This window comes from Monodelphis domestica, chromosome 1 (genome assembly GCF_027887165.1).
Source record: "Monodelphis domestica isolate mMonDom1 chromosome 1, mMonDom1.pri, whole genome shotgun sequence".
NCBI classification, from domain to species: domain Eukaryota; kingdom Metazoa; phylum Chordata; class Mammalia; order Didelphimorphia; family Didelphidae; genus Monodelphis; species Monodelphis domestica.
In genome coordinates this window covers 551,118,859-551,135,067 of record NC_077227.1, presented here as the reverse complement: position 1 = coordinate 551,135,067, position 16,209 = coordinate 551,118,859, and positions in this window count along the sequence as shown.

The window sequence follows — 16,209 nt, the reverse complement described above, 5'->3', positions numbered from 1 at the left end:
GCTAACTTCTCAATCACCCAAGACAGAGTCCAAAGGAAAAGATCCAGGAGCAGTCCTCCAAGAAGCAGTCCAAGAGCCAAAGTCAAGGTCCAAGGCAAAGGCCAAGTCCAAAGCCACCTCCAAAAACCAAATCACCAGGAGAAGCCCTGGACAGGAAGTTCAGGGCTTTTTTAGTCCTTTCCCCACATTACTTCCTGTCCTTTCCTCCACTTTATGGGAACCAATTGCAGTCCTTCAATTTGCTTAGCACTGTCCAAGGGGTAATCTGTGGCCTCTGGAATTGTCATCCATTCTAGGAAGTGACTTGTGAACTCTCTTACTTAGTGTTAAGTAGGGGTGTTTATTTTTTTTTAAACTCTTACCTTCCGTCTTGGAATCAATACTGTGTATTGGCTCCAAGGCAGAAGAGTGGTAAGGGCTAGGCAATGGGGGTCAAGTGACTTGCCCAGGGTCACACAGCTGGGAAGTGTCTGAGGCCAGATTTGAACCTAGGACCTCCCATCTCTAGGCCTGACTCTCAATTCACTGAGCTACCCAGCTGCGCCCAAGTAGGAGTGTTTAAGTTTTTGGTTGATTAACCTAAAAATTGCTGATTGATGGACAAAGTTTGATTCATTCTTCACAAGTGTGACTAACAACATTAGACTCTTCCTTTGATATTCATCTTTTAAAATGCCATTACATTATGAATTAATCACTTCCATTTGAAGGTTAAGTAAAATATTCTCAATTGCACAGTTAAATAGATTTTGAAATATGTACTTTTTGTACTTGTATTGAAGTCTATATTATATTGCTAGAACTATAATTTTATCTCAGGAAAAAAAATATATATATATACACTAAAAATTTCTATAGGAATGGGGATCTTGCTCCTTGTCTTAACAGCTAAGGAAGTATATAAAAGTTTGACATTATTTGTGATTTGAACATTTGTTCTCTTCAAAATGATTTTACTGTACTATAAGTTTCACATATAAGTCCTGTTTTGTCCTGTAATTCACATTCATTTAGAAACATTATTAAGTTTGCAGCAAAAACCAATTTCCAAAGGCATCTAGTGTTTGATAATAATGATTGTGTTCTCATTCAGAAAACATTCAATCACAGAACAATTATGGGTTTTTTCTTCTTTTCTTGTTTTGACATGATGGGTATGCACTAATAATAAAAATAAAATAAAATAATGCAGTGTGGTGATACACAGGGCATTCAAAACTGTCACTAGAATTTGTAGTTTACCTAGTAGGAATGCAATGAGAGCAACCACTTAATTATGCCATTGTATCACACTCATACATGACAAATAAATGAATGAATGTGACTTTATTCCCCCCAAAATGAAACTTTATTTAAAAATAAAAAACCCTTCTGGCTTTTCTGGTCAAGGACAGGTCATGTGTTGGATTTGGTCCAAGGCCTTACTTAGTTTGTCTATTTCTTGAATAATCAACAAAACAATAAATCAAGTCCTGGTTTTAGTGTTTGCTGATCTAGCATTTATTTAGCATTTTAAGATTTACAAAACATTTTACAGATCTTATTGTATTCCCACAATATCCTAAGAAGTGAGTAAAATTATTTTTCTCATTTTACAAATAAGGAAACTCAGGCAGAGAGGTTCAGTTATTTACCAAAGGGTCACAGAGTTCATAAGTATCTGAGTCTGGATTTTAACTCAAATCTTTCTGAATCTAGGTCCAATGCTCTGTGCACTGGGTCACCAGTTAAGGGAACTGGTGATAGTTAACTTAGAAAATTAACTGTGTGGGTAGGGAGGTAGAGATATGAGAGTTGACTTTAAGCATTTAGAGGGCTGTGAGGGAAAACCAATTAGACTTATTCTGCTTGATGCCAGAGGGTAGGACTAAGAATTCTAAATAGGAACTTCAGGGAGATAAATTGAGACTAAATGTGGTGGGGTTAAACACAGCCATCTAAAAGTGGAATGGGCTGCTTCACAGAATAAATGGATTTACTCTCACTGAAAGCACTCAGACAAAAGTTGGATGACTACAGAGAAGATTCTCACATGGTTATGGATTAAATTGTACAGCCACTGAGATCCTTCCAACTCCAAGATTCTGTGTCTATGTAACTTAGTTAATAAGATCCATTCTCAGTGTTGTACATAGCAGAGTTTCTGAGGTCCCACTAAATGGTTGGAGATACTCTTCCGGTATCTCCATCAGATTGAAATTATTAAAGCAGGAAGAGCAATGTATTTTTTAAAGCACATATACAACTTTATTAAAGTACTAGGAAATTAGGGTTTGAGGTGTGCACCTGGACTGAACAAAGTCAATGTGTTTCAAAAATTACTTCATGGCAAGATATTTTTAAAATGTTTACAAAATTCCCTCCTGCAGTCCTTACAAGGATCATACTTTCCAACACTTTTTATTTTTATTAACAACTTTTATTATGAAGCTTGTGAATGAATTGCCAGTGCTCTAAGGCCAACTGATCTAGACCTCAAACTCAATTTTTCTCTTTAAAAGTCCCCAGGGAACTTATTCTAAGTGCTCGGTTTCATCCCTCCATAAACCACCTGTTCTTGACTACAGCTGGAGGTTTCATAGCTCTCTCAGGTCTACAAGTGAATTCCAAATTAGAACGCACAAGCATCTTACTTTAAGGTATTTTTATAGTGCTATGTCACAGTATTTTTTATTTCGGGTTGTGCTATGTCCCATACCACTCCTTTCATGCTCTAGATTAATCACCTGAAAATTGCATTATTACTGTAATTCTTCTGTAAATGGTCTCTCTACAGAAGATCACAAAACAGCTCCTTCATACCAAGAGGATTTGTTGAGATGAATGTTGTTTTTTCTCATCAGCTGGAAAGAAGCCAAACTTGTCATACTTGGATCATTATCCACATTCATTGCCTACTCCCTCGGAGAAAGAACACTGAATAGTTTCCCCAGTAACCTGAATGTGTTGACCCAGTGATGAAAGTGCCCAATTTAGACTCAGAGAATAACATCCACAGGTCATAGCAACTATTCCAAGAAATTTAAAGAAATATATCAGGGAGGTAGATGAGATGAACCAAGTAGCATACTATAGTAGATATCATAAAATCAAAATTACTTCTCTTGCAATTGAGACTCTGATGCTCATTGCCCATGCTGCAAACCTGGGCAAGTCACTAAGTTGAAGATTTGACTCATTTTTATAATTTTAGAACAAATTTTAGAACAAAACAGAACTGAGTAGGTGATATCAAGGAATTGAGGACAACATGGTTGGTTACATAGCTGAGGCGTGGGAAACAATATGATTGGATGGAAGTCAGAAATGAGGAGCTAGCAATAGACCCCCCTTCTTCCCTTCATTGTTCCAATCCACCTACAAGGTTAAAAGGTAGTGGCCCAGGCTTTTTGGAAAACAAATTAGATATCCTTGAAGAATAGCTTGATGGTGATTCTGGACTAAACTTTCTGATGTCCATCACATTTCCCAAGGATAACAGTGATGCACATAACTAGATTTCTAATTAAAGCCAGCTAAATTTCTGCACTAACTTTAGAGACCAAGAACCACAACAATTAGTTGTAAATAGGACCAATAAAAATGATACAGAATCAATTTAATCTTTTCAGTTCCAACTGAGAGCTTTTACAACTCTGAGGATTTATGATCGTACTTTAATGGATTTATTATCTCACATAATTTGTGTATATGAAGTACTTTGCAAAGTAGATGATCTGGTGGATAGTGGCAGATCTGTAGTATAAAAGATCTAAATTCAAATCCAGCATTAAACACTTAATAATAGCTCTGTGACCCTCTGTTAACTTCTGTTTGCCACAGTTTTCTCATATATAACATATTGATAATAATAGTACCTCTCACCTACAGCCATTATGAGAATCAAATGAAATAATAATTGCAAAGTAAGCACAGTGACAGACACATTTTAGGAGCCATATAAATATTAGCCATTAATATTATTAAAACACTACAAAAATTTGAATGACAGCAGCAATATAACAATTACAGCTATTCTGATAGTAATACCATTTATATAGCATTTTCAGGTTTTCAGAGTACTTTACCTATAAAATATCATTTTATCCTCACAACAAAGCTTTAAAGTAGGTACTTTTAAGAATATCTATTTTCTGTTCAAAAACTATGAACATGCAATTTTCTGTTGAATAAATTAAAGCAGTCAATGATCATATGATGAAAAAATGTTCTAAATCATTCTTGATTATAGAAATGCAAATTAAAATAAGTCTAGGCACCACTTCACAACTATCATATTAGACAAAATTATGGTAAAGAAAAGTGATAATTTGTTAGAGAGGGTGTGGCAAAATTGGGACACTAATACATTGTTGGTGGAGTTGTAAACTGATCCAACCATTCTGGAGGGTAATTCATAACTATGTCCAAAGGGCTATAAAATTGTGCATACCCTTTGATCCTGCAATGCCATTATGGGTACTGTATCCTAAAAAGAACATAAAACATGATAAAAGGACTACTTATACAAAATTATTTATAGCATCTCTTTTCTTGTTATGGTAAAGAATTGGAAATTGGGCAGACGTCTACATATTATGGAATGGCTGAACAAATTGTGGTTTATGCTGCTGCTGGAATACTATTGAGCTAATAGAAATGATAAGCAAGATGATTTCAGAAAAAGCTGGAAAGATCTCCATGAACTGATACAAAGCAAAATGAGCAGAAACAGGAGAACATATTGTACACAGTAACAACACTATTGTAGGATGATCAACTGTGAAAGACAATGATCTTGGACAGTTCTGAAGGACTTAAGAAAAAGAATGATTTCCACCTCCAGAGAAAGAACTATTGGAGCCAATGCAGATCAAGCATACTTTCACATTAGTTTATTTATGGTTTTATCTTAGGATTTGGGTTTTATATGATTATGCTCTCATAACAATGACCAATATGGAAGTAAGTTTTGCATGATAATACATGTATAACCCAGATCAAGTTGTTTACCATCTCTGGGTGCAGGAAGGGAAGAGAGAGGGGAGGAGATAATTTGGATGTTATAATGTCAGAAAATGTGTATTTCAAATTATTATTATATGTAATTGGAAAAATAAAATATCACTGAATAAAAAGAGAATATCCATTTTACAGGTGAGAAAACTGAGACTCAGAGAGATCCGAATAACTTGCCCATAGTCTCACGGCTATTAGGTGCCTAAGATAGCGTTCAACTCAAGTTTCCCTAATTCCAAGTTCAGCAGAAGCCTATTAATTTTTCCACCTAGTTGCCTGATCCTGATGTAGTCACTTTTCCACCCGTATATTTTGTAGTCCTTCATGTATCCTCATCCTCTAAAGTTCTTTTTTCATTCTCTCTCTTTTTTTCCAACCTCTACCTTCTGTCTTAGAATCAATTCTAAGTATCAGTTCCAAGGTAGAAAAGTAGTAAAGGCTAGGCAATAGAAAGTGCTGAAGTCACATTTTAATCCCAGACAGACCTCCTGTCTCCAGGCTGGGCTCTCCATCCATTGAGCCATCTAGCTATTCCTAAAGACCAACCTCTTGCTCTTTAATATTTTGAGTATGTTGGTGCAGCACTCAAGTAGTTTATCTATGAGCTGTTATTCTTCCTAACATGACCAGCCCATCTTCTTTCTCTGGTCACACAAGGCTTTAATCTTGTCTTTTATATAACTTTCTGTGCAAGAAGTAATTTGCTTCTCAACTTCAGCTGCAGCCAGTTTTCCCCACCATGTCCCCTTCCTGACAGAATCACCTGAAACAATCCCATTTGAATCACCATGAAATCTTGACACTTTGCAGCTTTCCATGTTCCATGATTCAAAGCAGCTATTCATTAAACATTGCTGAGTGAAAATATACAATTCTATTTCTATGAAAATTTCATTTGGAAAAAATTTAAACTTTTTTTGTTCAAACACACAGACACAAATTAACAATTCTATGTAACTTGGTGGATTATAATTCAACCTTTGACAATTATTGCTTCCAATTTCCATAGTTAAAGCACTACTGTTTCTTAAGATTCGCCATGAGCTATGATCCTAATCCCCATCCCCAAATGGGTGGTCATGAGAACCATCAATGACAGAAAAGCTTCAGCTTATTTTTTCTCTGGGGTCTCAGGCTCCCACATGTCTGTAGTCAAGCAGGCACTGGTGCTTCCAATCACACTTTTCTCCAATCAGAGTTCAGGGTGGAGCTCAGATGCCATTCCTTCTAGAAGGCTATCAGATATATGCAGCTGACTTGCAGCTGTTTTTGCTCAAGTTCCCCACCACTAAAAGCATATTAGGAGCTCAAAGGGGGCTCTCAGAGAAACAGAAAAACAAAGAAATGGATGTACAGTATATGCAAAGCATTTCCCCAGGCAGTTGATAGCTTTCTTCTGTTCCTTTCTGAATAGCTGAGACAAGCTTTAAAAAGAAAATTCCTGAATGTTGTTTTGCTGAAGTTACATTGCTATGGCTGCAAACACATTGTTAGTGGTCTAGTCTTACATCGAATCCTTTAGTCTCTATCTTTCATGATAGGAGTAGGGAGTCCCTGGCTGAATAATGAGCTAGACTCAGAATAGACTGATATTGAAATGGTTCTTTTCAAAATTCCAGCCAAACTGGCCTACTTACCGCTCCTCCTTATATACAATATTCCATCCCCAAACACCATGTTTTTACCCAGACTGTCTCATGCCTGAAATATTCTCCATGTTCTACCTATTGGAAATCCTGGCTTCCTTCAAGGCTTACTATGTATTTTCTCCTACAAGAAAATTTTCCTGATTTCTCCAGTGGTTCACATTTTTGCTTCTCTGCCCCTCATTACTATGTATTTATTTGATTTAGTTTTTGTTTTTACTTATCAGTACAAATCTTGTTTTCTCAGTAGAATTTAAGCTCCTTGAGGGAGGAGATTGCTTTTGTCTTCGATTCCCCAATTCCTGGCACAATGCCTAGAATAAGTTTAATAAATACTGTAATTACAGAGTAGTAATACTAGTTGACTCAATGTTTCATATGAATTTGAAGTGTCATGCGGCAGTCAAAAAAGAAGATGGGATCCCAAGTGTCACTAACAGAAGCTTAATTTCCAAAAGGGGAGGAGGAGAGTAGATGGAAACATAAAATGCCCCAAATCAGACACATGAGGAGTTAGTAGCATCACTGTTCTGTGCTCTGGTTGGAACAGATGCAGGCAATTGTGTTTAGTTCAGAGTACTATTAAGGAGGAAAGATATTAAGGGGGATAGGGAACATTTGAAGAGTGTGACCAGGATGGTTAAAGAACTTGAAAACAGGACATAGAAGGATTATAAGTGGAAAGAACAGGGGATATTGATCATAAAGAAGAGAAGACTTAAAAGGGAGACAGGGTGGTTGTCTCCCTAGACCTGCTCTGCACTTGGCTCCAGAGGGCAGAACTACACACAGGTGTAGAAGCTACAAGGAGACAATTTTCCGTTCAATAGAAGGAAAACTCACCCAAAGTATGAGGCAATGCTTCTAGAAATAGTGAGTTTGCCCATCACTACAGACCTGTTTGTTCAGTCATTTTCAGTCATGTCTGACTCTTCATGATCCCATTTGAAGAATGGTTTACCATTTCCTTCTCTAGATCATTTTATAGATGAGGAAACAAGCCAACAGAGGTAAGTGACTTGCTCAGTGTCACACAGCTAGTAAGTATCTGAAGACAGATTTTTAACTCAGCTGTTCCTGACTCTAAACCTGGCATTCTATTCATTGTACCACCTAGTTGCCACTAGAAGCCTAGGAGAGGCTCAAAAAACACTCGCTTGTTGGGGACATCAAGGAGGTGGGTCTCTGAGTAAGTACATGTTGGCCAAACTAGCCTCTGATGGGCCCTATCTAATGGCAAGTTCAGAGATGTTTTGCTTCTATATAGTGAAAGTTTTATTAATTATCTAAAATTTCCTTCTTCATGCTATAAAGAGGACACTGCTGTATTACACTTCTACATAGTGAGCATTTTCTCTGCAAAGAACTAAGGGACATAACGGTTTAGATTTAGAGAGCTAGAAGGGACCTTGGAGGCCAACATGTTATAGACTAATACCAGAATAATTCTGCATTTTAGGTCCATTACTTCTTGGACAAGAGGTAAGTCGTCTCCATCATTAGTCCCCACCAAAAAATTGTGGTTTGTATTATACTGACCAGAGTTTGAAAGTCACATTTATTTTGAAGTTTTTATATAGTGTTCTCCTCATCTGCTCATTTGACCTTACATCAGTTCAAAGACATTTCCCAGGTTCCTCTAAAACTGGCCATTTAATCATTCTCTATGATATCATAATAATCCATTACCATCATACACCATAACTGGTTTACCCATTCCACAACAGATGTACTCTTTAGTTTCCAATTTTTTGCTACTTTCAAATGAACTATTATAAATATTATTGTTCTTATCATCCTTTTCTCTCTTTCTTTGACTTCTTTAGTTTTTGGTTTGGTTGGTTTGGTTTTTTACCTTTTTTATGATACCTCTACCCCCTTTCAAGGGCCCAATGCCATCCTCAAGAATTTGTTATTTCCATTCACACACACATATACTTTTAAAAATTAAATCCCAAGTTAGGAAATTTCCTTTACTAATAAAAATCAGTATTTGCTCTGTACTTACTAGACTTAAGAGTTGCCTGAGACACAGGGGTTAAGTGACTTGCACAGGTCACAAAAACATTATGTGTCAGAGATAAGACTTGATTACAAAAAAAAAAAAGGTCTTCTACCCAACTATCCTACACTGTCTCTAAGACATAGACATAAAGATAAAACTCTGATATCATCTTGGCTATGTAATCTTAAGCAAGTCACTTTTAATGTCTAAGAACCCTAAAATTAGAGTGTTTAACTTTGTGTCTGTAAACTTCTTTTTAGAAAAATGGTTTAAGCACTACATTTCAATATAACTAACTTCCTTTGTATTCTACTAGGCTAATAAACATGGATTTTCCCATTGCTTTGCATATAGAAAAGTCTCAATAAATATCTTTTGATTATATTGGCTTCTAATACACTATTTTCTACAATGGTGCTACTCTTCTAAGTATATAGAAAATATCCTTAATGCTAGCCAGCTAAGAGATATGTCTTCAGGTCAGTCCCATTACTTTTAATGGGAGAATAATCTAACATCCAAATCTTATTGATGGAAGATAGTAGTATTATCTTTAGATGTGAATCAAAGTCATCTCCAACTGCCTTGGAGGTAGTAAGCTTCCCATAATTGGAATTCTTACAGCAGAGAGTGAATAGACACTTATTAGAGCTACCTGTTAGAGAGAATTGTTGATCAGATTTAGGGTGAATTACATGTCCTCTGAGATCTCATCAAATGCTAAGATATTTTGTGAATATAAGAACTTGCCATGTGCTTTTGGGCAAGAAAGTCTGTCTGTCAAACTCTGCGCTTCCTCTCCAAAAAATGAGAAGAATGATGAGAATATGATTGCACCAAAAGAAATAGCAAAAAAGAGGAATTCAGAGAAAAATAAATGTTAAAAATGGATACAAAGTGATATAGATTTGAAGCAATACATATGTAATGCAATAATAAAAATTAGTAATATTAATATATCACTTTAAGATTTGTAAGTCGATTAAAATATCTTGCTTCATTTGAGCCTCACCATAACCTTAAAAGGTCAGCACTGTCCCAATTCTAATTTTTGAAATGAAGAAAATATGAGACTGAAAGAGATTCAATTCAATTCAACAGTCATTAAGTATCGCCTATGTGCCTGGTGCAGTGCTAAATGCTAGGAGCAAAAATAAGAAAAAGGCAGTCCTTGCCCTGGGGGAGCTTACAATTCTTTATATAAGACAACATGCAGAGTGACAGGATGTGGAAATGACCTTCATGGAGTCAGAACCAAGCACAGCTGCTGTGGGAAAATGTGGGAAAAATTACCTAGAAAATTCAGAACCCCAACCTCTAAAAGGAAGGCTTTGGGAGGAGTTTAGGGCTCTCCTCCTCTAGCACTCTAATCAGAGGGAACAGGCATCTGAGGGAATTCAATCCAAAATTAAGACTGTTGCAACAGTAATGAAATTTCAGGTGATCAGCTTATGATGGATGAGACATATTGTTTCCTAGTGTTAAAACCAAGCAGAGCTGCAGGTGAAAAATGTAGAGTTACTTGACTTGTAGGGTCAAAAGCAATCAAAGTGTTTGAGTCAGGATTTGAATATGGGTCTTCCTGGCCAAGCAACCACCTAACTAGCTGACCAAAATAGCAATACTCCAACTTTTTGTTCTCAGGATCCATTTACATTCTTTAAAATTATTGAAATATACAAAGAACTTTTATTTGTAGGGTTTATAACTATCAGTATTTACTGCATTGGACATTAAAATGTCTTAATAACATGGTGAAAATAGGTTGTTGTTTTTTAACCCTTACCTTCCATCTTAGAATCAATATTGTGTTTTGGTTCCAAGGCAGAAGAGTGGTAAGGGCTAGACAAGGGGGGGGGGGGCGTTTAAGTGACTTGCCCAGGGCCACACAGCTAGGAAGAGTCTGAGGCCAGATTTTAACCTAGGACCTCCTATCTCTAGGTCTGGCTCTCAATTTACTGAACTATCCAGCTGACCCTGTGAATATAGTTTTTTAACCTCTTAAAAATTTCTTAGGTACCCACAGATGTCCCTAAACTATACTTTGAGAAATTCTGAACTACTGGGCAACTAGGTAGTTTAGTGGATAGAAAGTCAGATCTGGACACAGGTGGTCTTGGGTTCAAATTTAATTTCAGACACTACCTAGTTGTGTGACTCTGGGCAAGTCACTTAACTCCAATTACCTACCCTTTACTGCTTTTCTACCTTGGAACTAATACTTAGTATTGATTCTCAGACAGAAGATAGGAGTTTATTTTTTTATACTAAACTAGATTAATATGAACAAAACACAACAGTAAAAATAAGATCTCTCATTACTCTTAGACTGTCTCTCTCTCTCTCTCTCTCTCTCTCTCTCTCTCTCTCTCTCTCTCTCTCTCTCTCTCACACACACACACACACACACACACACACACTTTCTGTCTCTGTCTCTGTCTCTGTCTCACACACATATACACACAGAATGAGGGGAAAGGACAGAGTCATTAAAACTAAAAAAAAACAAAAACTTTTTTTCAGCTGCTTTTCAAAAGAGGAACTGAATTAGAAAAGGAAATCCCTCCAGGCAATCTCTAGCTATTATTCCTCTTTATGGGATTTTACTGAGGAAAACTTAATGACCTATAAGTTTGACTAGGTGTTTTTACTCTTCTCTCAGGAGCTCGAGACTTCAAGAAGTTTGTCTTTTGAAACTGTCAGACACCCTTAATGAAAATTCTGCTGTTTAGAAAAGAGCAACTGAGTTGAGGTCTTTCCTTTTGATGGAGACAAAGGCATCCATACCAGATATCAACTATTCTGTGCAACCAGTAGCAGAAATACCCACTTGTGAACAGTCAAGAGCTTAGTAAGAGCTTACTATGTGCCAGGCACTGTGCCAAGCACTGAGGATCCAAAGAAAAACAAATATATTGTTCTTATTCTAGAAGAAATATCAGCCTAAGTGTGAAGGGAATATGCCAATAACTATGTAGGTTTAATATCAAGCATTTCTTCCCTTCTGCTGTTGTCAAACACATGACCTTTTGAATAATTATGTCCTAAAAGTCAAAGGTTTCTCTCTTTTCTGGCCTTGGCCTAGTTAATAACCAGAATGATCATGTAGTGAGAAATGCATTGGGACAGAGAGAGAGAGAGAGAGAGAGAGAGAGAGAGAGAGGAGAAATAATCTGGAATAGATTTTAAAATTCCTTCTCCTAGACTAGCTAAGCACTTCTAGGAAAACACCAAAGAGCATCTTTTGGGTAGAGGAAGTGATCTTTTGAGGGCACTCTGTAAGTCCCATTTAGAAACCTTTAACACCACCATACTCTAAGAAATTGTTAAGGAAAATTGTCCAAAAATTCTAGGTACCATAGATAATGAAGACTTATCAATTTTTAATCTATATGCACCAAATGTTTTAGCATCCAAATTTTTAAAAGAAAAATTAAATTAGATTTAGACAGAAATAAATGAAATAATTATTGTGGGGAATTTTAATCTTCCCCTCTCAGAAATAGATAAATCTAATTAAAAATAATTAAGAAAAAATCAATTAAATGAATGAAATCTTAGATAAATTAAATATGATAGATATCTGGAGAGAACTAAATAGAAACAGAAAGGATTATATCTTTTTTCAATGATACATGGCACTTTCACAAAAATTGACCATATATTAGGGTATAAAAACATTATAGTGTAATGTGAAAAAAACTGAAATATTAAATGCAACTTTCTCAGACAAAGCAATAAAAATTGTATATAATAAGGGAAGATGGAAACAATAAGTAAAATCTAATTGGAAACTAAATAACTTAATTGAAAAAGAATGAGTAGGTTAAATAACAAATTATTGGAATAATAGTTTCATTAAATAGAATGAAAATAATGAGACATCAACCTATGGGATATAGCAAAAGCAATAGAGGAAAATGTATATCTCTGAATGCTTATATTTATAAAATAGATTTAAAAAAAAACAATGAATGAATGCAATCTAAAATGTTGGAAAAGAACAAGTTGCCTAGACTATCAGGGTGAGAAATAGAATACCTACACAAATCTATTTTAGAAAATAAAAAATGAACAAGCGATAAATTAACTTCCTCAGAACAAAACATCAGGACAAGATGGATTTATGAGTGAATTTTACCTAACACATAAGGATCAACTAATTTCAATAGTAAATAAATTGTTTGAAATAACAGTTAAAGACGTTTTATCAAACTCCTTTCATGAAATAAATATGGTTCTGATACCTACCCCAAGAATAGCAAAAATCAAGAAAGAAAATTAAACACCAATCTCATTAATGAATATGGTTGCAAAAATCCTAAACAAACTACTAAGTAGAAGACTAAAACAACATGTACAAAGATAATACATTATGACTAAACAGGATGTATATACCAGGAATACAGGGATGGTTTAATATGAGGAAAATTCTCAGCATAATTGATAATATCAATAACAACAGTAATAAAAATCATATGAATACATTAAGAGATGCAGAAAAAGCCTTTGACAAAATACAACACCCATTCCTATTTAAAAACACTATAAAGCACAGGTATGAATGGATTTTTTCTTAAAATGATACAAAACATCTACCTAAAACCATCAACAAGTATTAGGCATAATGGGAGAAAAGCCAGTTTTCCTAATATGATCAAGAGTGAAAGAAGGATGCCTACTATCTGAAAAGATAAATTGTACTTATTGCTTTTATATCATTTATTGTAAAATCAATTCATCTAATAAACTTTTTGGTTATATAGGTAACTCAGATTTTAGAAAGGGTAGTCTTTGTTATGAATTAACTGTATATAAGTAGTGATAGATAAGAAGAGTTAGCTTAGAGATCCTGTTATCAACCTAGAAATATTAAATACACAGCTTAACTAAATCCTGATTCTGGATAAAGCTAACAGGAGCAATTATAGTCAGTTGTAAAAGTAGAAATTTATTAATAGTATTTGCTTTTCTAGAAATTTATGTCAATAACAACAATTTTATGATTCAGAGAGATGACTTGTTTATCTTAATGTCTCTTCTCAAGAGATTGTCTGAGGATACCAATTATAAGTTTAATAAAATTCTTGAACCTTGTACTGGAATTTATTGACTACTAGCTAATATACTTTAAGTATGTAGTTTTTGTTAATCAATTATTTGTATTAACTGTCAAAAGTCTATAAAAAATAACAGGATGTCTTTCATAACAGACTAGGTGTGATGAGGCCACTGACTATATTTACCCACAAATAGTCAGTTTACATCATTATGGCCCCAAAATTTCTTTATTTTTTCCTTATTACCAATATATTTTAACAAAGTATTAGACATGCTAGCAGTAGTAATAAGAGAAGAAAAAGAAATTGACGGAATCAGAATGGGCAAAGAGGTTATAAAACTATCTGTGCTGATGACATGATGGGATAGATGGAAAATCCAAAAATTCAATTAAAAGGATAGGTGAAAATATCAATAATTTTAGCAAAGTAGCAGGATATAAAATCAATCTACAGCATTTTACTGACAAAATCCTGAAGGAAGAGAAAGAGATACTCCATTTAAAATGATCACAGATAGAATAAAATATTAGACTGCCAAAACACACCCAGGAACTACATGATCATAATTATAAAACACTTTTTACACAAATAAAGTCATAACATATCTAAATAATTGAAGAAATATTAATGCTTATGGATGAGCAGAATTAATGTAATTCAAATGATAATGCTACCTCAAATAATTTACCTATTCAATGCCATACCAATTAAATTTCCCAAAATTTATTTTATTGAGTTAGAAAAAATAATAGCAAAATTCATTGGGAAGAATAAAAGATCAAGAATACTAAAGGAATTCATTGGGGGGAGTGAACATAAAGGAAGGCAGTTTAGCAGTAGTAGATTTTAAATTGTATTTTTTTAAACCCTAACTTTCCATCATAGAGTCAATATTGTGTATTGGTTCCAAGACAGAAGAGCAGTAAGGACTAAGGTTAAAGATCTTTTCTTCTATTCTACTTACATGAAAACAAAAGCCTTCAAAATGATTCTTAAAAAATATTTTGACCCACCTGAATGCCAAAAGTTTCATAGTACAATTCCAGCTTTCATCATCTCTTACCGGCCTCCTTGCTTCAATGTCTCCAGCATCAAGTCATCCTCCACATCCTTTCCAAATGGCTATTGCTAAAGCAAAAAATCTGACCATACCACTTCCCTCCTCAAAAAGCTTCACTGGTTATTTTGCTCTTCAATAAACAATTGCTGTTTGGCATTTAAACTTCTTCACAATCTAGCCCTAATTCCTCTGCAGAATAATTTCACATTATACATTTCTTGCACATTCTCCATTTCTGCTAAACTAGCATCCTTGTTCACTGCAGAAGAACCTAACTCCATGCCTTTGCATAGACTGGCAGGAGAACTATATTGATCCCTCTGTTAGCACTGTTGTCTCCTCCTGAAATTGCTTTGATTTCTCAAGATTTACTTCTTATATACATTTGTATTTGAAAGACAATTTGGTAGAGGGATAGAAAACTTTCCTTGTACCATATCTGAGTTCGAGTTTTGTTTCTGAAAAATATTAGTTATGTGAGCAAGAGGGAACTTTTTTATGTCTTTAAAAGCTAGGCAACTCTCTAAGATTAAATTAGAGCAGAGGTTCTGGTTTGCATTTTCTAATGTTGATGAAATTATGGTGACAGACCAAAAATTAAAATTGTACATGTTGAAGACAAAGACTGATTCCTTTGTATTTTTGTCTATCCAAATATGTAGCACTTATGTGCCTTGAAATAATGAGAATTAAACAAATGTGTGTTGGCTTAAATTGAATAGAAAATATTAAGGGAAAATATAGGGGGCAGCTAGGTGGTTCAGTGTTTTGAGAGCCAGACCTAGAGATGAAATATCCTGGATTTAAAACTGGTCTTGGATATTTCCTAGCTATATGACCCTGGCTAAGTCACTTAAACTCCATTACCTAGCCCTTGTTGCTTTATGCCTTGAAACCTGTACATTGTATTGATTCTGAGATGGAAGGCAAGAGTTTATAAAAATGAGAGAGACTGAAATATGATTGACCAGACATGACAAATTAAAGTGTGGACTCTTTATGGGTATCCACAAATGAAGCCCAACTCCAGTCTTCAAAAGGTGCTGAGTTCAGTAAATTCTTTTTATTTCCATATATTCACTTTGTTACCTTTCTTTTGTTTTTGTTTAATTCTTCACAGCATCATAAATGAAGAGCTATAATAGAGGTATTCTGATAAATATTTAACAATCAGCTTCTCTAGTAGGGAATTGTTCATGGAACACTTTTAAGTTTAGTCTTCATTCTTTCCATTTCCTAAATCATTTTATTATGATTATTTAATCAGTAAAACAATAAACCAAGCTCTGGTTTTAATGTTTACCTAATAATACAGCTTTTTTATCGCTGTGGATATAAAGAATTTTAGTGCTGAACCCTATCACTTTATAAAGAAACAGCAGAGCAGAGATGTGAAGTAATCTTTCCATTATAAAACATTGCTTCTCAGTGACTTAA